The 23,364-nt window shown below is 37.5% G+C and overlaps 1 protein-coding gene and 1 long non-coding RNA gene across 3 annotated transcripts in view; one reads left to right on the top strand and one right to left on the bottom strand.

Moving 5' to 3' along the window:
• Window positions 1-363, bottom strand: part of THOC7 (THO complex 7) — a 19,992-nt gene extending 19,629 nt beyond the window's left edge. The window contains exon 1 of the mRNA XM_006917494.3: window positions 227-363. The gene's annotated coding sequence lies outside the window, so the exon portion shown is untranslated. The remainder of the gene's footprint in view (window positions 1-226) is intronic.
• LOC112484310 overlaps window positions 15-23,364 on the top strand; it is a 36,043-nt gene continuing 12,693 nt past the window's right edge. Inside the window, exons 1-2 of one of the 2 annotated variants that reach the window (XR_003047981.1) lie at window positions 15-253; window positions 3,225-3,337. This is a non-coding gene — a long non-coding RNA (uncharacterized LOC112484310). Of the gene's footprint in view, window positions 254-512; window positions 1,392-3,224; window positions 3,338-23,364 lie in introns of those variants that run through there. The other variant, XR_003047980.1, reaches the window with a different exon arrangement.

Here is a 23,364-nt window from a genome sequence, read left to right as displayed (position 1 = left end):
GGGCTGCTGGCCCTCTGGGGTCTGGGCCCCGGGCCCCCGCGCCTTCCCGGAGAAGGGGACCGCGGCTCACGCTCCCCGGTCCCAACTGCTGCTACTGAGGGTGGGCTCGCCCCCCTGGGGGTGGGGAGAGCGGCAGAGGGCGCTTGGACTCTGCTGAGCCCGAGGACGTGGGACTAGGGGCACCCATGGGACGTAGCGCGAGGGTCCCCACGAAGTTAGCACCCACGCGCGCCCGGGAGGGTCTCCAACTCAGGTACTTGCGCCGGGCGCGGCCGGCAATCAAAAAAGGCCCCAGGTTCCAGGTCGCTTGGTGCTGGTCTCGGCGGCCGTCCCTTCCCTCACTGGTACTGGCGAGTGCTGGGAAATGGAGAAAGAGAAACTTGGCGACCTCTGAAAAGAGTTCGCGGAGCGACGAAGTGCGCTGTGCCCGATATCCTAACAGGGCTACGGAATCCCGTCGTTGATAGGGGAGGGGTGTTTTATTTATTTTTCTGATTTTCAAAAATTGTCTATGTGACTATCTTTATCTTAAGGGGAAGTTGCAAGCGAAGGGGGAGGAGGATGCTAAATGAGAAACGTCTACGTGTAGAATTAGACATTTCCGGAGCACATTACAGATTATATTGGCATCTCTTCCCAAAAGTCACTTTGATTCAACTTGGATCGGTTTCTCACTAATGGCAACCTTTAGGTGGTGAAAAGTGAGAAGCAAGCACCAGTACAGCTGATTTGATCTCCAGTGGGATAAATTCAGTTAGCCACAAGCAACGTGTCTGAGTTTTGAACCTAGGTTTGATATTTCATTGAGCATAGAGTTATTTTCCAATGTTTCTGTCCCCCAAATATCCTGCCTTTTCATATTCGAGAGGAAGCAATTATGTAGGATGGATCTAATTGTTTCAGTTTCCTTACTGAAGTTGGGTTCATTTTCCCTGTTTCATTTCTTTCAAAGAGGAAGAGTTGTAAATGCAAATGTATGACAGTGAGTATGTTTCATTTAACCTCTAGCTAGAAACCAGTGTATGTAAAATTTTATTCATATATATGAGGTCAAAACTTCAGTAATGCTCTTCAACAGTGCTCTGAAGATTTAGCACCTTTGACTTGACACAAAGGCAAAAAAAAAAAATTACTTTGAGTGAAGATTCTGAGGTATAATTTTCCCTCCCCCAGGGTGTGAAACCCCCCTGGCTTGAAATAATACTGGCCTAAACATTGGCTACCTATCTGCATCAGTCCCTACCCATTTTCTTGGTTTTAGAAAGAAAGAAGATACTCTAACCAAAATAAGAATTACTTTTAAGTACTACTACAAATCGTAAACTGAAAGTATCAGTTGATTATCTGTGTATCCCAAGTGGCATTTTGGTGGAAATCGTTATTGTTAAAAGGTAATTGTCAAGTGGTGAAATGATGTTCTTAAGTTACTTGTTACTTGGGTTTTATCATCGTGATACTGATTTTGAAACAGTATCTAGTGATTTAAAATAATCTTTAATGATGTTTATAGAAAAATTTCACTCCCTTGTTGTAACTGTTAAATTTTCATGAGATAGTCTATCTGTTATTCATAGCTGGAGTCCTGCCTGATTTTATAAGTTCATTTTTAACTTAGAACTTTGTTGGACAGTGCTAGAAATGTTCTAAAGTAGTAAGACCAAGAGAGATTGGAAGGACTTTAAAGTTCGGGATGTAGCTGAAAATAAACTTTTCTTAACTCAAGTAGTGGGGAACACATCAAAATTTGAGCCTTTATGAACTTTTAAAAATCTGCTTTGTCAGCCACATAATTTAACTCACAGTTGCATTGACACAGATCTATGTGTTGAACATTTAAGAATTATTTTAATGGACTTTCATTTGTATCATATATAGTGAAAGAACATCTTTTAGTAAATTTTAGAAGTGGTCTCTTTTTCATGTAATCAATTATATATGTAAACATGTTCATGAATGCTAAAGTAGGAAGGACTCCAGCTCTGACAGGCCATACTAATGTTTCTTTCTTTTTTAGGGAAATCTCTGTGGGCAGAAAGAAGTAGCAGATTTTAAGCCATAACAAACTGATTGGGACTTTGAACTTATATGACCTTATATTTAGTGATTTACTCAAATCATTAGATTCGTGGTTTCTTTGAGACTATCGAAGTCTAGTTAAGGAAGTTTGTTTATTTAATTTTAGCTTTCTGAAGCTATAACAGATGATGAGAGAACTAGCTATCTGGTCTTTACCTTGGTCTTGTGAAATGATATAGGCATTTCTGTAGTGTCCTTTTAGAGAAAGGGTCATCTTGGGGTCTGTGGACCTCTAAGGGTCCATGAATGGGCTTCAGGAAATTCCTAAACCTGTATAGTTGTGACCAGAACTTTTTGTGTATGTGTATTTTTCTGGGGAGAGACCCTATAGTTTTGTTAGAGATAGTTAGAGATATATGTTTTTATTAAGCAAAATGGGAGTTAGAATAATTCTTAAGTGAAAAAAGTAGGAAAAATAGATCGTTGTGTTTATACTTGCTTTTTAAAGTCTTCCTTTGCCTAGTCATGTGGTCTTAGAGGTGCAAAAGCACTTCCATTTTGTTCCCACAGCAAAGTGTCACCTGTTAGGTGATAAACCATACACCCACATAAAGGGCTTGATATGCTATCCTGAGTGCCTTGTGGCCATTTTTAAATTATGTCTAAAAATTTAGAACAGATAGATTAATGGTCTATAAGCAGAGACTTGAGTCTGACAATTAGGCCCTTGGAGCAAATGGTTCATTCTGGTCATTATTACTCTCTAGAAAATTTACAATTTGACTGGGAGGTAATCATCCTAAGAAATGTCTTTGTCCCTTGGGTAGACGTAAGGCTGATGGGAAAAACACAGTTTCTGAGTTAAAAGGGGCTGAAGTTCAAATCTGGGTTCTTTCATTTACTGTAGCTGCTTAAGTTGCCTGACCCTCAGGTTCCTCAGGTGGATAAAGCTTACCTAGTAGAGATGTTGAAAGACTGGCATGAAGTTTCCTGTATAGAACTCTGAGCCCTTTATTTTTCCCACAGGAAGGAGTTAGAAGGTAGATGTGGGTAACTACTGATAAAAATCTGAGTGAACATGTATGAACATGGTATATGATACCAATGTATATATTTTCAAGTAAATATATTGAAAATATTAACAAATTGAAACTTTTTTTTGAAATCAGGTTTTTAAAAGTTAAATTTTAGTGGTCTTTTTATTGTAGACATTTGAGGGAAAGTTGAAGAAAATCGGTGGTACAGTTGGCAAAGCCGAGGACATGGATGCTGGGTAGAAAGAAACAGTAGCCACCCACCAGCATCATAGCTCTCTCTTTGGGTAAGATTCCATTTAACATTTGTTCTTCACTTATAATTTGAATGAAAAATTTAAATGAAAAACTGCACATGTACTTTCTAGTCTACCACCTCTAAACATGTTTGCTCACTCCTTTCTTTATGGGACCCTCACAGGTACCGCCAGGGATTTCATCAGTGGAAATTACACCTATAACTTTTGCAGTCTAATTTTGACATCTTTAAAAGGTCTCCACAAGTAGAGTGGTACCTGCATCAGTTTTTCTCAACAGAGAAAAGAGTATGGAAGAACTGAATTGTATTTTCCTTTCTTTAAACATTGAAAGAAGAGAGGGCATTATGAGTAAAAATAAAGAGATATAGGAATAAATTACTCATAAAGTTCATGGCCATAAAAATAATCTTGCTTCCACTTTTTTTCTGTGGTCTTTCTCTTTTCCTCTCATCTATTTATGGTGAGCATTCATGCCGCCTTCTTTCAGGTGAGGTAGTGGTTATGAGCACAAGCTTAGACTCTTGGGTATAGACAACCTGGGTTTGACTTCAATCCTTGAGCTTTCTGGTTGTGTTCAGCTTGAGTCAGTCAGCCTCTCTGAGCCTGGAAGAGAAGACCATTAAATGAGATAAAAGCAAAAGGCTTTACTCAGTCCTAGGCTCCTAGTGAAGACTCAAAGGTGGTAACCATTTTGAGGATGGTTTCATTCTCATCTTTAGAAGGAGATAGCTAATACATTCTTTCCAAGAGAAACCTTTTACTTATACTCATTCTGGGACCATCCTACTTTCAACTCAGAAAAGTCTTTCATAGCTTTTCATCTGTAGGACCTATTAGACCTGTCCAGTGGTCTTAACAATTGAATTGCATTATCCATTAGGCTGGCAGGTTATATCTAAATTCTGAATATATCAAGAGCCAAACCAACAAGAATGCACAGGTTTGGAGCTGTGATCCATTCAAAATGACATGATCTTAAGGCCTAGGACAGAGGTTAACAAACTTTCTATAAAGGGCAAGATAGTAAATATTCTCAGCTTTCCCAGCCACCCAGGTTACTGTCACATTTAACTCTGCCAGCGTATCTCAAAAACAGCTATAAACATAAGGGAATGGGCACGGCCGTGTTCCAGTAAAACTTTATGGACACTAATGTTTGAATTTTGTGTAATTTTTAATGTGTCAAGAAATATGTTTTAATTTTTTTTCAACCATTTAAAAATGTAAAAGCCATTCTAGGCTCATGGCATGTACAGGCAGCAGCTGAATTTGACCCATAGGCCATAGTTTGCTGACCTTTTGCACGAAAGAATGTTAAACCCATAAGGCCTATAGGTTTGTGGCATCACCAACTAACACCTTCCCCGCCTTCCACCACACACACTGCCATTTGCCACCTTAAGTGTTTCATGTATAATCTAATGCCTCACCTCCCCCAGTAGGTTAGTTGTTATTAGTTACAGCATGTGGCCTTCCCTTCTTTGCATTTTGCTATATCAGTAGTAAATTTTGTTTATTGATAAAAATGTTCTCAACTTGTCCAGTTTTCTGTAGAGCTTGATGATCAAACCCTGTCTTGTGTTATGGCTTGTGGAGAATCAGTGCCTTTGGTGCTGTCTTATGCTTCAAGTTCTTTTTATTCTCCCCTTGCTCTGGAGGGCAAGTAATTGATACTAGGCCCTCAGGTTGCTAACTAGACACTCTTACCTTAAGGAAATCGGTATCCGGCCTACTCCACCCCCTTTCTGTGTGTTGTTTGCTTAAATAAAACACACAAAGATTCCTCTTGTGCACTAACCCCTGGAGATTAGCTCCAGGATTAGTGTGTACAGAGCATGTAGATGTATATGTCTAAGTGTAATTTCATCCAGCTATCACTAAAACTCTGAGGGCTGCTGCTTTTAATTTCACCTTTTCTCTCTCTTGACCCTTTTCTCTTGGCCATTGTATGGGATGCAGATTTGGTGACCTGGAAATTGCTATAACTGGTTGGTATATTTTTTGCCTCCCTTCCTACCTTTTTAACATTCTCTATTAATTTGCTTGTTTTGCAGAAAGTACTTTTTGTATTTTAACTTTTCAAAACAACACATTATGGTGAAAATAAAACCATTAGAAGTTATTGGGTATTTTAGAATTTCCCCCTCCAAATGTAAAACTGATGTAATATTAGAAGAACGAATCAATATTTTAGATATTTTGGGATAAAGTACAGTTTTTAACTTTTTTGCCATTTTATCTAGCTATTAGAAATGTAAAATATGTTATTACTCTTAACATTTAAAGGTTTCCTTTTTTAAAAAAAGTAAATTTGGTACATATTTTCTGGATGACACTTTGGGGAATACAAATCCAGAGTCATAAAATGGCAAGCCAACATCTAGGAATTTATCTTAAAGAAACACTTGGTCAAGTGTGCATAGATATGTGTACCAAACTGCTCACTGCCCCATTTTTTTATAATAGAAAAACAGAAAGTAACTTAAATGTCTGTTAATAAAAGATTAAGTTAATTAGGGCCTATCCACACAGTGAAATACTGTACAGTCTTTATAAAGGATGATGCAGGTCGATATTTATTGATATAGAATGATATTTATAAAAAACAGGATAGCATGTAAATATGTATAATGTATGATTTTTAAGGCAGACAAAAGCCCTGTATACAGAAACCTAAAAAAGGTATCTGGGAAGATATACTACACCAAGTAATAGGAATTTGTTATTTCTAGGTAATAAGATTGTGGGCGATCTTTTTTAAAAATGTTTTTCTCAAAATTTTTTTTTTTCATTTAGCATGTGCTGCTTTTATAATCAGGAAAAATAATAAAGCTATTAAGAGTAAACATAGTGATTGAAAACATCCCCTATCTGTGGCTAATTGAGCCCTCATTCCTTGAGATGACTAATTCTCTTCACTGATGTGTTATATTGAATGAGTGAAATGTGCTTTCTCATATCTTTAAAAATTTCTATATTACTAATAATCAGATATTTTCCAGACTCTTCCAACAGGCAAGAAAATATTCCATACAGGACTAAGTAACAGTTTTCAAAAGAAACTCAGTGAAAACACACATATGCAGACATTTACATTGATAAAGATGGTATGTTGTATCTCATTTCTTACCGTGAAGGATTTCCCTCCCCCGCCCCGTGAAAATTCTGTAAAATCATAATAAATTCATATGTATGGAGGCACTATAGGGTAGTGTTTAAAAACACAAGCTCCACCACTTACTGTATGTGTAACTTTATCCAGTAAGGGCCTCGTTTCCTCATCTATAAAATGTGTGTAACACCTCGCTAAGTTTTTGTAAAGATTAAATGGGTGCAAGTGCTTAGCAGTAACAGATACTAAACAGTAACGAAGGAGGGAGAAATGAGAGGGGTAAGGGTATATAATAATAACAATAATGATAGTGATAATATCCGTGATGATCATTATAATATTAGCTGCTAATATTTTCCCTCTTCTAGTCATAGGTCTGCATAAGGGTGGAGCCTTGTTTGCCACATTCACCAACCTGAACCCTCTAACCAGTCCAGGTACCTTGACCAAGAGAGGTGTGTGGTCTAGTTTCACTCAGTCATGCTCCCTTTACCCCTTGGTATCTCTATGTACACTATTTTAAAAAAAGTTTTCAGAGGCTAACAACTCACTGGCATAGAGGTGGTGCTCCACAAATATTTGTTGACTGGATGGTAACCTAGGCAGGCATTTCCTCTTGACAGTTGTGTGGTAAATTTATAAAAGAGGCTTTGGGTCATCTTTAAAGTATATGGAAGAAAATGTGAAACACAAAAACTGTTAAAGGGAGAGAATCTGTTTGATTCCTAGTTTTTGAATGAATCATAGCAATTTTGTTTCATTTTTCTTCTCTTAGCCAGTTACCTTCAATTTCAGCTCAGCTGTGTTTGCACCTGCATTCTTGTGGTGTAACTATGATAATTTTAGAAAAAATTCACTTTATTTTCACATAAGTTGTTTTGGCTTTAGTGTATTTCTACTCCCTGCCTGAAACTCCCCAGTTCTGACCGAGACAGAGCTCTGTGTTGTAATGGTTGGAAACATTGACCTGGTCATGAAGAATGAGAAGTATATGCACATCTGGCAATGACATAATTATTTGGCGACATTGGAGCTTTGGGATTGTTCATAGAATATTTTAGGAAATGCATGAAATGAAAAAATGAAGAAATATTGCAATTCATGAAGCATATGTCTGTCCGTTATCTATTGTTGAGAAGCAACAACCCACTCCAAAACTTTGTGGCTTAAAGCAGTGACCATTTGTTCACAATTGAGGCAGGGCAGTTCTTTAGCTGGTCTTGCCTGGCCTGAGGTCACTAATATGGCTGTTGTCACTTGAAAGCTCCAGTTGGAGCCAGTTGGTCTAGGGACTTTTAGCTGGGACAGCTCATCTGAGCCCTATTTAATCACAGCAGCTAGACCAGCAGACTTTTTCACATGGAGGCACCTTATTCCATGAAAGTGAGAGCAGCAAGATGTCTTGAGGCTTGGGCTTAGAAGTCACACAGTGTCACTCTGTCACACTCTGTGGGCCAGGGCAAGCCACTGGACCAGTCCAGATTCAAGGGGTTGTAAATAGACACCATCTTTTGCTGGCAGATGTTGTCATGTGTATCTCACAGGTCTTGCCTATAGGGATTGGGTGGGGTGAAGTTCGGGGGTGGGGCATGGTCTAGGCCATCTTTGCAAACAGTATGCCCCTTGCTTCTTTATATTAACCAAACTCTCTTTATTTGCCATGACTAATAAACTCTCCTGTGAGGGGTAGTGCTGAGTGCTTCTCTGTGTTATCTTTTAGGATAACAGTTATATGAAGTAGGAACTATTATCTTTCCCATTTTAGGAGTGTGATGAGTGAGCCTTAGGAATGTTAAATAACTTGCTCTAGATCTTTTACCTAGTTAGGGATAGATTCTAAAACTTAGGGAAAGTTTATCCCTATACCAGTGCTTCTTAATCCCACTGCTAAAGAAACCTGCATGGGGGAGAGAGAGTGAGAAGTAGGAAGAAGCATATCTTTTTAAAAATTTTCAAAAGAAAAATCCAATATCTTAATATTTGACATGAATTTTTTGTTCCATTCTATGGTACATCCCTTCATTTTACTATCAAATGAACAAATTGCTTGCCAGTCAAATTAAATTTTAGCTCCCAAATCTTTGAGAAAATGGATTCTTCTAGACTCAAAATAATAGCTAATCAACTAAAGGTCTTTGGTTGTGAGCAGTAGAAACTAAGTCTGGCTACTTGAAGCTAAAAAGGACGTTACTGGGAAAATGTGGTGTGGCTCCCAGAATTGACAGTAGAGCTGAATAACCAAGCCTTGGAATGGATCAGATCAAGAACAGCTTCAGGGATCCAGGCAGCAGGCCTCAATGGATAGTCTTTTTAGGGTGCTGGACTTACTAACCTCTGCAACCAACTGCTTTTGACCCCACTTTCTACTGAGAAAGTATCTCTCAGACCCAGGTTGGCTCCTAGCAGGTACCTTGGTTCCTACCTCACCCAGAAAGTATCTGCTAGGGGAGTTGCTCATCAAGGAGAGAGGATGTAGGGCTGGTAAAACCAACAGGTGTCCACTATCCGAACACTTGGGGGCCGCTACGTGTGAGTTGATTTATGCATTACCTGTTTGCAACATCCTGATGATCCCTGGTTCACCCTTCTCCCTCCCAACCCCACATGCCTCCAAGGGTTCTTACATCCCTGTTTGAGAAGAGCTCTTGTGATTCTATACCATCTATTTCCGTTTCAGCTGATCAGTGCTTACCATTGTAAGTACAATATAATTCATTTTTACATGGTAATCTTTTCTAATACATATACATTTGCCCAATTTTTAAAGAAAAACATACGGTCTATAATTTAACCCTGTTAAGAACATTTTTACCCAGTGCCTAGTGATCCCCTAGGATACAGTGAGATAAATATAGTTATTGGCCTCTGCTCTAAACTGCTCCAGACTGCCCTGTATTTGTTTTTCTTTCTTCTCCTGGTGTCTGGCTGCTTTCATTGCAGCTTTGCTGATACTTTAAATTAAACATTTTAGACCTTACAGTTCATAGGCTAAAGGACCAACCAACATTTATATAGCCTTTATAGTATAAGTTAAACCATGTTTCAAATAGTACTATGTTGGGCAAATCCAATGTGGTTTTATTCAGAACATTTTCACATATATACTCCTGTTTTATACTCTAATCTTTTGAAGTCAGAGAAAAGCAGTTTTTGCCCTATTTTTCAGTTGAACATATGATTTAGAAAAGGCAAACAGTTTCCCCTGCAACATAGGACTTTTCACAGGGGAACCCAAGTGTTCTAACTACCCATGCCTTTGCTGAGGGTGTTTCTAGAACAGTGGTTTATCAACTACAGAAGCCCCTTTTCTGTTTTCTAAAGGTTCCAGGCTGAATTGGAGATGGGTGAACCCATGTTTGGCTTTTGTGAGTGTGGGGATGTTGGTGCGTAAGGGAGGTATCTAGTAGTCACCTTGGTCATTATCAGCTGCTCTTGTTATTCTTGCTTTGGAGGCCCAGCATCTTCTCATTTCCCCACAGATACCCAGTTGAAGAGCAGACTTACCCTACCTCTTCTTGCAGTGATTAGCTGGTTTTGAAGTATTTCTTGGAGCCTTTCAGCCTGGCCTTTTTTACTTCCTCGTGGTGTAATTACCACCTTGCTATGTAGTCACTTGTCCTCCCAGCCCCTTGACTCTTCTTTTAAATGGTCTGCTCTGTTTTCTGCTGTTTAGGCCTACCACTACAAGAGATTTTGAAAGGCACACTTGACATTTTTGTTTAATTAGGGTCTTCAGGCACTTTTCTGTTAACAATAGAGCTGTATGTTAGGCTCTTTTCCCACACTTTTAAAGTTTCATTGTAGTCTGAACTATCAACATACTCATAGTGGTAATATAGTAGTTCTCATTTGGCCACACCTTTTTGTAAACAGAAACATCCCAAGCTTTTCTCTAGCTTTTAGGACCCTGTCCTAGCATTTAACACTAGTTTTTAAATTGTCTTTTTCACTTTGGTCCACTGATTTCTGTAGATTCTAACCATATTCTATTAACACTAGTCAAAAAACTCTTTTGTCTCTTACACTTCTGGTTTGTCTCATGGTCTCATTTTTACAGACATTTGAATGTTTAGAGTCCTTGAACTTAATCCTGAAACGAATGCTAGCAAAATTTTACATTGCAAAATGTGTGCTTTTTGTTTCTTTATTTTTTTATTATTGGCGTCTTTAAATTTTAATGTACTGAACACAAAAGAATTTTAAGTGGTCTGGTACATAGCTCCTCTTAGAAGCTCTAAGAGGAAATATTTAAGACCCATTCTCTATTCCTGCCACTCCCCGACCTGTTTATTATCATTCTGATAGTTATAACTATAAATCACTCAGAAATCAAAGTTAGAAAACAGACCATTTACCATTACATTAGGACAGTTTAAAAGGAATCACTTGTTCAGATTTATTAGCTTCTTGAAGCTAATAAAGATGTTTATGATTTCCAGGATTCTCTGTTAATATATTTCAACACTGCAGGACAGTGAATAACACATGTTCAGCTATTACAAATTATGAGAAAGGTAGCTCCTAGAAAAGATAGTATTACAGTTTTCTGTTTAAAAGTATAAGTAGTGCTAAACTGAAAATCAGTTGTCTTAGTAAACAGCAGTCACAAATTGGTAGTAGGCAGGTAGGTTTCTTAGTATATCTGTTGTTTTAGGTAACAGCCAGCAACAATTATCTTTCTTTTCCATAGATCTGGTGTCAAGTATTAATCAGCTATAGATTGGAAAGTTTTTATTGGCTAGCATTTGTAGTGGAAGAAACACCAGTCTGTTTTTTTATCTGTAGTCTCTTAGCCATATAACTGCATATGATATCATCTGTATGGTGTTCTTACAAAGAGAAACAGTTCTGTTCCTTTTTATGTGTATTAGGAGTACTTCAAAGTATGAAAATAGTGAATTTTGGCCTTAAAGAGTCTAAATAGTCTCAGTTAAGGCCCTGATGTGTACCAGAAAAAAATTTACTCATTTAATCCAATTCAACATTTTTGTTTTTCACATTTTGAATGGTTTCTTAATTTTTTAAAATGTTCATAAAATGATTAGACTAGTGAAAATCTTAAAATACACAAAAGCTAAGAAATGTAATTTGAATTTTGAGTTTCAAGCATTACATAAATTTGGTTCTTAAGGAAAATAAATTCCTGAATACTTACAGGGAATTTTTGTTTAATAATTTTTTCCCTGATTGCAAAAATCAAAGATATTTGGAAAATTTCACAAATATACAGAAAGAAATAAAAGTTATTCATATTTCTACTACCCAGAGATACTACTTTTAACATTTGATGTATAGCCACCCTGGTGCTTATAACAGTTCCCCAATAAAATATCCTGTGAAACAAATGCTTAGAATTAAGGGTAAAGAGTAGAAATAGATATATAGTGCGAACCAAATTTTGTTAATCCCACTATCTCTCTCAGGTGTTGCCTTCAGGTTGAAGAAAGAGGCTTCTCCAGCAGGATTGAAGAAGAAAGCTACCTTTCCCTTTAGCCAGCCATGGCTGAAGTGTAATAGAACATCTTTTCTGTAGACTGCCGCCTGTCTGCCTGTGTCTCTATCTTAGCAACTCTTTCTGTCAGCTCTGAAAGCCTGCTGGTTACAGACAGAGACATTTGGAGTTCTTATTGAAATAGCTTGTTTACATAAGCCACATCAGTTCTTAACCAACTCCCTGGAAGAATTCTTTAAATCAGCTCTTATTCAGAAGAATGCCCCAATATTCAGAAACATAGTAACGTTCAGGTTACTTGTATCAAGTGAAAGCAAGGTGGAGTGTTTAGAGATTCCCAGGTGATTTCCAATTAACATCTAACCTCAAATCCAGTTGCCTTGGTGAAAGAAAAATCCGAAGAAGGAGCTCAGAGCAGATTATGATATAAGCATATGCCTGTCCTCTCCTGTGGAAAAGAAAAGTGCTAATCTGTTAAAGAGACAGGCAAGGCAGAGCGAAGCAGAATTTTCTCATTCTGCTCATCTTTTACCTTAGTACAGAAGAAAGATTTATTCTGGGATGAAAGAGAGAGAAGGAAAGCTCATGGGCAGGTGGCTAGTAATACAAGATGGTGTGCCTTGGCCAGTTGTGAGCAGATCCTTAGGTCTGAAAAACTAGCAAAGTGGTGACACACAAGGCAACTTCCTCAGGCCGTGATACAACTTATTGGTATTCAGGGTAAAAATACAATGCTGACTTTGAGCCTTCAGCAAGAGGAAACCCAGGGAGAAACAGGAGGAAGTGGCATCTCTTTGTAAATGTTTTATTCTTGACATGTAACTGACTCCTGCCTAGAGAATTTTTAAGTGTTGATTCTGCCAGCTGTCTTTCAGGAGCACCTCCCATGTTCTCTTGCACTGACCAGTTTAAAAGGTGTCATTCCTGCCTGAGAACTGTAAGAGCTTACATGCAGTGCTTGGTGTGAAGGAATTGCTTTGGAAGATGAATAACCATTGTGATAACTGCTCACAAGCAAAGGAGAGAGATTGCTGATTTTATAAGTCTATGGTTTGAATTCTTAGATCTGGCAGGAAACAGAGCAGATGGTTTAGGGGTCTTTAATGAAGGGATTATTTTCAGAGGAATAGGCAGAGTTAAGGGTAAAATGGGGTTCCTGTCACCCAGAAACTAATAGCAATGGGAAGGTGTTATCACTGCTAGGTCCAAAGGAGCAAAGAGAAGAAATAGCATTCATTCCTGGAATCTAGGGAGAGAGCTGGAGTTACAAAGGAGGAGTCAAAAGACAGGAGCTACAGTCCTGAAGGAATTCAGCCACTGCCAGAAAATGTAGCCCAGAACAGGGAGAGAATAAGGAAGCACTACTCCCTTCTCCTACTTTCTTTCCTCCCTTTTTGATCTCCCTCCACTGCCTTCCACTGGCCAAACCCACCTGTCTACATGAATTCAGTGATGCTACCCACAGAGGTGAGCCTTTCGGGGCACAGAGCAGTGTGAAAAATTGGTCTGGGGATGGAAAGGGGGATCAAACAGAAAATTACTAGCATACTCCAGTAGCATATTCATATCATTTTATCTCATTCTCAACTCCTGAAATCCCAAAATAAACCTTAAAGTATGTGAACTATTGATATGACTCAATTCCATCTTTTAATATAAGTACTCTAAACAGTTACCTTACTCTTAGTAATTAAATATTCAATGAGAGAATCTGAACAATTCTCAGAAGTATTGGAAAATCACTGAAAGATCTTTGGGGGCATTTTGTTCATGGTTAAAATTAAACTAAGATTTAAAAAAAATGGCATGTGAACTACATAAGTGATTTATCATAAAATATAAAAATTTTACTTTTAATCACACATTGTGAAATGAGTTTTTGTTAAAGTTAAGCTGCAAAAGAAAAGCGATGCTTTTTTAAAAAGTCTTTACGTATTATAGATCTTCAGATCTATTTAACTAAGGCGAGATGAATTGGCAAAAAGATTCTTACTCAGCCAATCTAAGAAGAGATTTTTAGTTATTAAAAGAGGGTCTGTTTCAATCCATAGCTTTATTGAGCTTTTGGCTTTGAGAGATGGAAAAATAAGTAAGATGCTTGCTCAACTTTTCAGAAACCTATGTCCGGTGAAAAGAGGTCCACACCCAACTATAATAATCAGCAGTAGGTACTTTAATAGAAGCATCAGCTGTGCGATTAAAAAGAAATGGTTTAGTCTGTCTTTACCAGAGATTCTTTCATATAGCCCACATATTTATCAAAAGTCTATACTTGCCATGTCCAGCTTTGGTAGAGTGAGCCTTTTTTACTGTTTCAGCAAGGGCAGCCAATCTTTTGGTGCTTTTCCATTGCTTCACGGGTGGATGACGTCTAAAACCCTTACCACATCTTTCAGCGGTCCTCTGATCAGGCCCCAACTACATCTCCAGCCTCTTCTGGCTTTTTAGTTCCTCAGACTTGGCATGCTTCTCCAAAGTCTTTCTCTTGAGATTCCCTTTGACTGCTGACACCCTCATCTCCAAACACCTCTTTTGCCTCCTGGTCCTAGTTTAAATGCCACCCCTTCACTGAAGCCTTCCCCGACCTTCCTGACAAAATCCAGAGATCTTGTTACTTGCTTTAAAAGCCATTTGGATTTGGGCACCCTGCTCTTGTCCAGGCACCTTTCAATTTGTCTGTGTAGAGGTTTGGTGTCTATCTTCCCTACCAGAATATAAGCCTCATGAGAGCAGAGTACTTGACTGCCTTTTTCTCAGCTATGTCCTCAGCACCAAGCATGGTGCTTAATAATGGTACTCAGTAAAGAACTGTAGAAGGAAGGAAAAGTACTGGTTTCAAGCCCGACCTCTACCATTCACTCATTGGTTCTGTCACCTATGGTATCTGGCCACTTGGAGTCTCAGTTTTTTATCTGTATAATGGAGATGATAGTAATAATGGCACTTAGTAAGTTTCAGGCATTGTGCTTTATTTGTGTCATTTCTTCATCCTCACGGAAGTGAAATGACTTGTTTGCTTTACACAGTTTGTAAATAGAAAATAGAATTTAAATCCTGTTCTATTTAATTTCAAAAAACAGTTGTTCTTCTCCAGGTCTTTATGTGATTTTTGTGAGGGTATAACCTTCAGAGGAGAAGGTCCTTCATACAGGATATGAACAACATTCATGCCCATGCTGAGAATGTTGACATTAAAGCAGGCTGGAGATCTCTTAAACCAATTTTAGGGAATCAGAGTGTGGGATTAACTCCACTTAGATGAAAAGTTAAGTGATTTCTAACCTGAATAATGAAAAAGTTAGCTAGGTCTAGAAGCAGTCTCTAGTGCAAATGTCCTGAAGTACGAACTGGGACCAGAGATTAAAGAGCCTTGCAGTTGAGGCCAGGGAGTCGCTACTTTCTATAAAATGCTGTAGTGAGACCTTGATGGATTTTATTTATTGAAAATACTGTGAAAGCAGGAAGTCCCAGTTTGGAGTCCCTTTTGGGGACAGAAGTGTCCAAAGCCGTTCTCCCAGTTTGCGTGTCTTGAGGAAAGGAAGCATTTTAGCTGATTGTTTTTTTCCACTGTAGTACCCAGCGCAACAGTGCTTAGGAATCAGGATGTTTACATTCAGTTGTTTGGTATAATTCTGTTGTTGTTTGTTCCTGTTTTTCTGTAATGGTAGATTGCCTATCCCAAATGGGTGGCATCCTTGCAGTTACTTTACCTCTTTGGCCTGTTTCTCATTTGGAAATTAGGGATAATTAAAATATCTATCTCAAGGCATGTTGTGCAACATCCACACAGTGCCAGGCACAAAATAAGCTTTCCAGCAATGTTAGCTGTATCGTTGTTAATATGTCCTATCCATTCTGGCCTGTGTGTCTTGAATGAATGTGCATTTTTATTTATCAAAGACAGGTTGACTGGGACATAGGAAATGACATATTTTTAATTATGATTTTAGGGTTTGCAAAAATAATAAAATTAGAGATGAAAAAAAAGGCAATGAAACACCTTAGTGGGGGCAGTCGTGGTGTTTCCTAGGTGTGTTTATGATGAAATTTAAAATGTAAACATGAGCTAATACTTATAGAACTACCGTGTGTGCTAGGACCAAATTCTCCATGCATTCTTCTTGAGAAGTAAGTTTGATTATATCTGTTTTACAGATAAGGAAGTTGTGATCTGTTCTTTCTAATATGTTATTAGACAACTATAAAGGTAGACATTAAACTATGTGCTTCTCCAAACCATTTTGTGTCCTCAGCATTTTAAAGGCTTGACTTATATTCCATCAACTTTAGCATCTCTGCCAGGAGGGAAAAATAGAAACAGCACTCTTAATTTTTTTCTAATTTATTAGATTAATTGGAAGCACCAGGCATAGTGTGCTGTCTTGTACATAGTAGAGGCTCAGGAAATGTTGGTTGAATGTAAGTATTAATCAGATTGAATGAAAAAAAAAAAGAAGACAGAAGAGCAGTATTAGGTGCTGGCCTTGGCCTACTTTCTATTAAAAAAAAGTCTGAGGTTACTAAAGATTTTAAGCATATCCTGTGTGTGTTGCAGGGCATTAACTCCAACTTGTGTGATTCTGTTACCTGCAGAAATCTGTTTGCTTCCCACTAGGTACCCCTACTCCCAAGAAGCTCCTGGCTCTGTCCTTATGTTGGGCTAATTAGTTGAGTCTCAATGAGGAAAAATTGTGTAACATTAAACTATACAAACCATAACTAGGAAGGTGTAGCTGCTACTATAAGTCATCACTTGTATTTCAAAGCCAGATCTAACTGATATTTTTTTCTTTAGTTCATGTAATTAAGAGCTGACATAAAGGAAATAACATTTAATGGTAATTGGGGAGCGACAGTAAGAAACGTTACTGTATAGAACAGCAAGCATACTGCATTTAATTTTAGATTTCTTCTCCTCTACCCTATTGACAGAAAAAAAATTTAATTTTTATTTTTTCTGGAGGAACTTCATTATGATAATTTATTGGCCAGTCAGATGATAGTTTGATTACTGAGCATTTTGTTCATGATTTATCATGCCACAGAATAAAGATACTTATAGAAATAATTGTGAAGTAAATATAAATAAAATATACAAGATACATATAACATGTAATAAAAATGCTAATATAAATATGAACATATATAATATGTATTGTAAATATAATAAAATAATAATGAAAAATATTCATGAGTCGATACTGATATAAATAAATGATTAAATAAGTAAGCCAATGAGAGAGAATACATAAACCTTCCATGTAGAAGAATTCCAAATAATTTATGTCGATAATTCCCTGAAAGGAGATGAAACATAACTGCTCATCCCTTAAATGTGGACTGTGCATAATGGCTTCCTTTCAAAGAGTGCAGTATGGAAAGGGCAAAAAATAATAACTTTACAGTGGAGAATCCTTACAGTACCTCAGCCAGATGATCAAGTTAACATAAACAGTGATAGAATGTGCCTTTGATATGATGTAATGAGAATGGCTCTTTACCTCTGTGGTCTTCCTCCCCAAATCTCATAACCCGATTATAATCGTGAGAAAAACACTGGACAAAAAATTGACGACTTTCTGTAAAATACCTAACTAGTACTCCTCAGAACTGTTGTCAAGGTCATTGAAAAAGGACAGTCTTAGAAACTGTCACAGTCTAGAGGAGGAATAAGGAGACATGACAACTAAATGTAATGCGATGTCCTGGATGGGATCCTGAAACAGAAAAAGGACATCAGGCAAAAACTAAGGGAATTTGAATGAAGTATGGATTTCAGTTAATAATAATGTGTCATTACTGGTTCATTAGTTATGACAAATATTGCATACTAATGTAAGAAGTTAATGATAGGGAAAACCAAGTGTAGGGTATATAGGAACTCTGTATAATCTTCTCTGTAAATGTAAAACCATTCTAAAATTAAAAGTTTATTTAAAAAAAGACTACGGCAAAGACAAGTCTATAGTTTAAGTTTAATTTTCATCTTGTTGGGGGGCCTGAAGTAAATAAAGCAGCCTCGGTGTTCTGAACTGATTATAGTATAAAAGTGGGGCAACTCTTCCTTGCTGTTGTCTTGTAAAGCCATGACAGTTTCTTTGCAGAATCAGAGAATGCAATATTTCTAAATGTTCTCCTATGGAATTTTCTGCTGGCATGACTTTTTCCCCTCTTTGCTTCTACCCAGTAGCAGTCCCTTGAGTGGCATTTGCTGTCCTAGTTAATCAGAGGGTAGGATAAATGAAAAACTCTCCTCTTCCCCCTCCTATGAAGTTTCAATGGGCAGTGGAAATGTAGGTCAAATTGCATCACTGCAGAAAGGAGCGAACAGGAAGGTATTTATGAAGTGCTGCCAACCTCTCTTTAGATTCCGAGTCATTATGAACCAGTGTTGAGCCAGGGCGTGAGATACAGGGAATCAGGGAGTCACGTTTTTGATGTAGTCTCAGAATGTTTATGTATTAATCGGTGATAAAAATCTCTGTCTAAAGCCCTAGTGAAAATAACTTACACTGGCTTTGTTTAATTTGAATCCTCTAGCTTTTGGAATTCTTTTTGTCTCCTATTTATTATTGACATAGTGCAGCAGTTTATAGTAATTTAGCCAGAGAGATATTTGAATAGTAGAAACTAATGCCATGTGTACATTAAAAACAAACAAACAAAAAACTCCTTTTTGGTAATCATATAAGTCTAATCATGTATTTTGTAAATTATATGTAATCATATGCTCGATGGGATCTTGATTAGCATATAGAAATCACAAAATGTTTATTTTTAAATTATGTTTAAAATATGCTGTGCCATGGTTCTCTATGTTTAAATGGCAAAATCTTACAGATTTTAGGATATAAGAAGTCTCTGAATTCATGTTTTTATTTTTACATATTGTATGCTACCTGCCCTTTATGAGACATCTAGATAACAGCTGCTAAAGTGGTCCATGTTGCTGACATTGCCATGAACAGTAAGCATCCTGACAGCAAAACCTACTGTGATCTACTCCATTTCCACTCTCTGCTTGCCTCTGTCAAGATAATTGGTAGTTAATCTGTATACAAAATGGGAAGTCATGTTAAATATATTTGCAAAGGTTTGGGTACTATTTAATCTTACAGATTGAATCCATTCTGTGAAATGTTTATAATCCAATATACATTTAGCTATTTTTAATTTTTATTTTGAAATAATTTTAGATTCACAGGAAGTTGCTGGTTACTCTTCAAGTTTTTCCCATTGGTTACATCTTACTTAACTATAATACATTATCAAAACCGGGAAGTTGACATTGGCATAAAGTATGTAGTTCTGTGTCATTTTATATCATGTGTAGATTTGTGTAACCACTACCATAGTCAAGATACAGAATTATTTCATCACTACAAAAATCTCCCCAGTGCTACCTCTTTATAGGCACAGTCATTCCTATTATCCTCACAGTCCCTACCTTCTGGCAACTGCTAATCTGTTCTCCAATTCTATAATTTTGAAATTTTGGGGATGTTCTATAAATGTGATTTCTTGAGGTTGGCTCTTTTCACTCAGCATTTTAAAAAGAACGATATTTTTAAAAGAATATTTGTGTTAAACATTGTAAAAGAACTTATTTTTAAAAGAAATTGTTGTCCAGAGTTTGATTCACTGATTTTCAAACCTGAATTTTTCTACCTCAGCTATTCTATAGTCTGTGTTATATTTGAATAGTGGCTAAAGTCGTATGTGCCATTGTGATATCTGATTATAGCATTAACCTTATTGCCTACTGTTAAGGACGATACCATGAAGTTAAAGGGAAAATTACTCTGGGAAAAACCCATCCCATCAACAAAGTAGGTATTATAATTGATTATTGAGACTGAGTAAGATATCTAAGTATATACTCTAAGTATACCCAGTAAAGTAACTGACCCATATTCATGTTCCTTTTCATCTCAAAAGAACTCGTCAAAGAAGAGAGACTTTTTGGAACCTGATATTTAAATGAACAGTGGTTGAAATATTTACATTAATTAGTTAATGTAAAGATCATGGCACAGAATTGCTCTGCGTGGGTAGTGTGAAATGTCCCCATATGAAAACCAGTATCTGCAATCGTGTTAATTGGATTTTTTTTTTTTTTTTTTAATGTCTTGAGTAGGAAATGGAGCCCTGTGGGTAGATGAGGGCTGAGAACAAATAGCCTCAGTAGGAACAATTCTTCCTTAGATGCCAGTGAATTGTTTTCTAACAAAGTATAAAAAAACATTCTAGGAGCAGTAGGAGGGCATGTTATTGTTTGGCTACAAATAATGGCTCTAGAGAATCCCATGTGGCCAGACCTAGGGGAAGTGAAGGTGAGTCCCAAGGCACCACTCTGCAGCTCACTATCAGAGGATGTGAGCAGTGGCTTCTCTGCTTGCCCAGAATTCGTGTTCCTGAAGGTTGTGTCAGGTCAGATTTTTATGAATGGGATAATCTTATAACTGTGTAACTGGCAATCGATCTTCATTTGGCTCTGGCTTCTAACATTTTAGATGGCTTTCCTCCCAGATTGGAAAATATTCTTTGTAATTAAAATCAACCTCTACTCACAGGCTTAACATTTTTTTCCAATCATCTTTGTTTTCATCAAACAGCATAAGATTATACTTGAAGTAGCTATTGGGATGGAGAAGAAGGGAAATGATCATTTATCAATCACCGAATGTATGTTAGACACTGTACTAAGTGTTTATGTATATTCACACATGTAATTGCAGTATTGAAAAAATGCACTAATGATACTCGTTAAGTCATAAATCAGAGATAAACAGCATACTAAGTAACTCTTCATAGCAAATCAGCCGATTTTCTTGGCTAGGTTTATTTAACAGGTCTGTTGCCCAAAACACAAAAATGTGTGTGTGTGTGTGTGTGTGTGTATTTTCGTGGCTAGGTTTATTTAACAGGTCTGTTTCCCAAAACACAAAAATGTGTGTGTGTGTGTGTGTGTGTGTGTGTGTGTATGTGTGTGTCTATGTAATTTATATATGTAGATAATTTAAATAATACATATCTGTTAATTAATTTGTATATTCATGAAGCAGTGTGTAGTGTGGAATATAGAGATGTAAGACCTGCCCTTCTTAGCAGCTTTCTATCTAGATGAGGAAAACAAGTTATAAGTACAAGGAAAATCAACTAACTACAGAAGTGAAAATTGCTTAACCTGTCGACACAACATGTGTAATAAGGCAATCCATAACTAATTACCAACTAAATCTTTCAGATTGTAAATGCTGTAAATGTTCAAAGGAGGAAAAGATTTTTCATCTCTGACCCTTGATTTTGTCACCTGTAAAATGCAGATAATAGCTACCTTGGTGAGATATGAGTAAAATATGTATCTAAAAGACTTAGTATAATGCCTATTAATTAGTACATCTTCAATAAATTATAGTTGTGCTGTTGATAAAGAAAATTCTGATGATAATGAGGACAACGATAGTACTGTATTGCAGTAGGCAGATTGCTTTCACTACCCAATACCTCAGTAGCTTAACACAATCCATGTTTCTTACTCAAGTCACGGATCAGTATGGGTTGGCAAGGAGGCTCTTGCTTCACCCAATCATTCAGGGGTGAAATTTTGTGGCTCTACCCACCTGTATGTAGGTGCTTGAAGCCCTCCATTTGACCAGCAGAGAGACTGAGGATGAACACAAGGAGATTTGTATGGGCCAAGCCTAGAAGTAACACCCAACCTTTCTGTTCATATTTTAGGACTCAGTCATATAATTATACCTTACTGTTGTGAATACTAGAAATTTTAGTCTAATTGTGTGTTCTTGAAGATGACAATATGGCTCTAGGTGAGCATGGGCAATCTATCATAAATAATATTTAGGAAGGCTTAATCGAAGGGATTTTTATTGGATCTTTTGACGAAGAGGAATGTGTAATAGGTTGCTCAGCCTGCCTTTAAGTGGCATTATTTAAAGAGGAAGACAGAATTTAAAGAGAAAAACCTGCAAGCATTATTAATCAAATTACACATTTATCCTACTAGCCACTGCCTTTACTATTAGCCATTTGGTAGTGACCTTGGGCAAGCCATTTAATTACTGTAGGCCTTATTTAAATAAGACAGTGCATGTAAAGTACTTAACACATGATCTGGCCCAAAGTAAACACTCAGTAAAAGTTTTTATTATTAGTAGTAGTATTTATAAGTATGGCCCCAGAGTTAAATGCTTACTAGTTCATTTATTTGACATCTTTCCTAAAGGACCTTTTTATGAATTTTAGAGTTCTATAACCTCAGACCAGTAATAGGAGATTAGTATTCCTCTCTCTGATCCCCCAGACTCCCCTCCCCTCAGTCAACTACATAGACCTGATTCCCCTAATAAGAGGACAACCAGACTACTAGACTTTAGTTTACCTCTCATCCCTCCTACCTTTCCCCAGTATTGCGTTCTATAGGTTAGTTAGGCCGGGAAGAGCAAGGGTAGAAGCCAGAATAGCTACTTATTGCTCAGGCCCAATTGCAAGTCTTAGTGAGGCGGGAACATCCCACCCCAGGCACCCAACCTGAGTGGATGGGTGACTGTCAGAGCCTATGGTCCATTTAATCCAAATCTCTTAGGCAGGCATTTATTAACACTTATTAATGTCGGGCCCTGGATACAAGGATGACATTGTAGTGCATACATTGCCTATAAGAAGCCCTTTTAGGGAGGTAGGTGTGTTCACATGAGGAGGTTTCACGTGAGCTAGGTTTTCAAGGCTGGATGCAAGTTACTCAGAAGGTAGGAAAAAGATCAAGGTGGTGGAAACAGCAGGTGCGAAGGAATTGCTGTGGTGGGTGGCAAAAGAAGGAATGATTTTAAGCTCAGCTCTAGTATTGACTGCCTCACTTCTACCCCTTATTGGCTTCATCTCACAAGTCTCAGTTTTCTCTCTGTTAAAGTAGTGAAAGTTCCTATATCATAGATCTGGGAGGGTTAAGTGAGATGACACATGTGTTAATACTGGGTTTACTATTTGTTAATACCAGGCACATGATAAGTGCTTAGTAAATATTAGCTGCTACTACCACTATTATTGTTATGTGCTATTGTAAATCAACCTACACATCTACTGAATTGACCAAGGATTTTGCTCAGAGACAAACTGGAGAACTAGAATTTTATTATATTTTTGGTTCTCTCTTAGACTAACGGTGAAATAGTGTACTGTAGTCACAATTGTTGGGAAAATGGCTTGCTGACCTCTCAGCTAAACGGAGAGGGAGCCCAGTTAAACTCAGTGAAGCCTGGGAGAGAGGGGGCTTGACATGAGAGACCTGAAACTGCCAAGAGAACGCAGGATGGCTGTGTTGAACACTTTGGAGAGAGGAGAGGAGTGAATGTGTGTGGATATGTAGAAACTGTCAGAAAATGGAGGTTCCTTTAACAGTGTTAAGACACTATTTACATGAGGAGTTCACGAAGGGTTGGAAGAGCCAGAAGACTGACTGCAGAGACTAAA

Source organism: Pteropus alecto, unplaced genomic scaffold, assembly GCF_000325575.1.
Source record: "Pteropus alecto unplaced genomic scaffold, ASM32557v1 scaffold75, whole genome shotgun sequence".
In the NCBI taxonomy this organism is placed as follows: domain Eukaryota; kingdom Metazoa; phylum Chordata; class Mammalia; order Chiroptera; family Pteropodidae; genus Pteropus; species Pteropus alecto.
The sequence above is the reverse complement of the archived record's forward strand: the minus strand, read 5'-3'. Positions and strand labels throughout refer to the sequence as shown.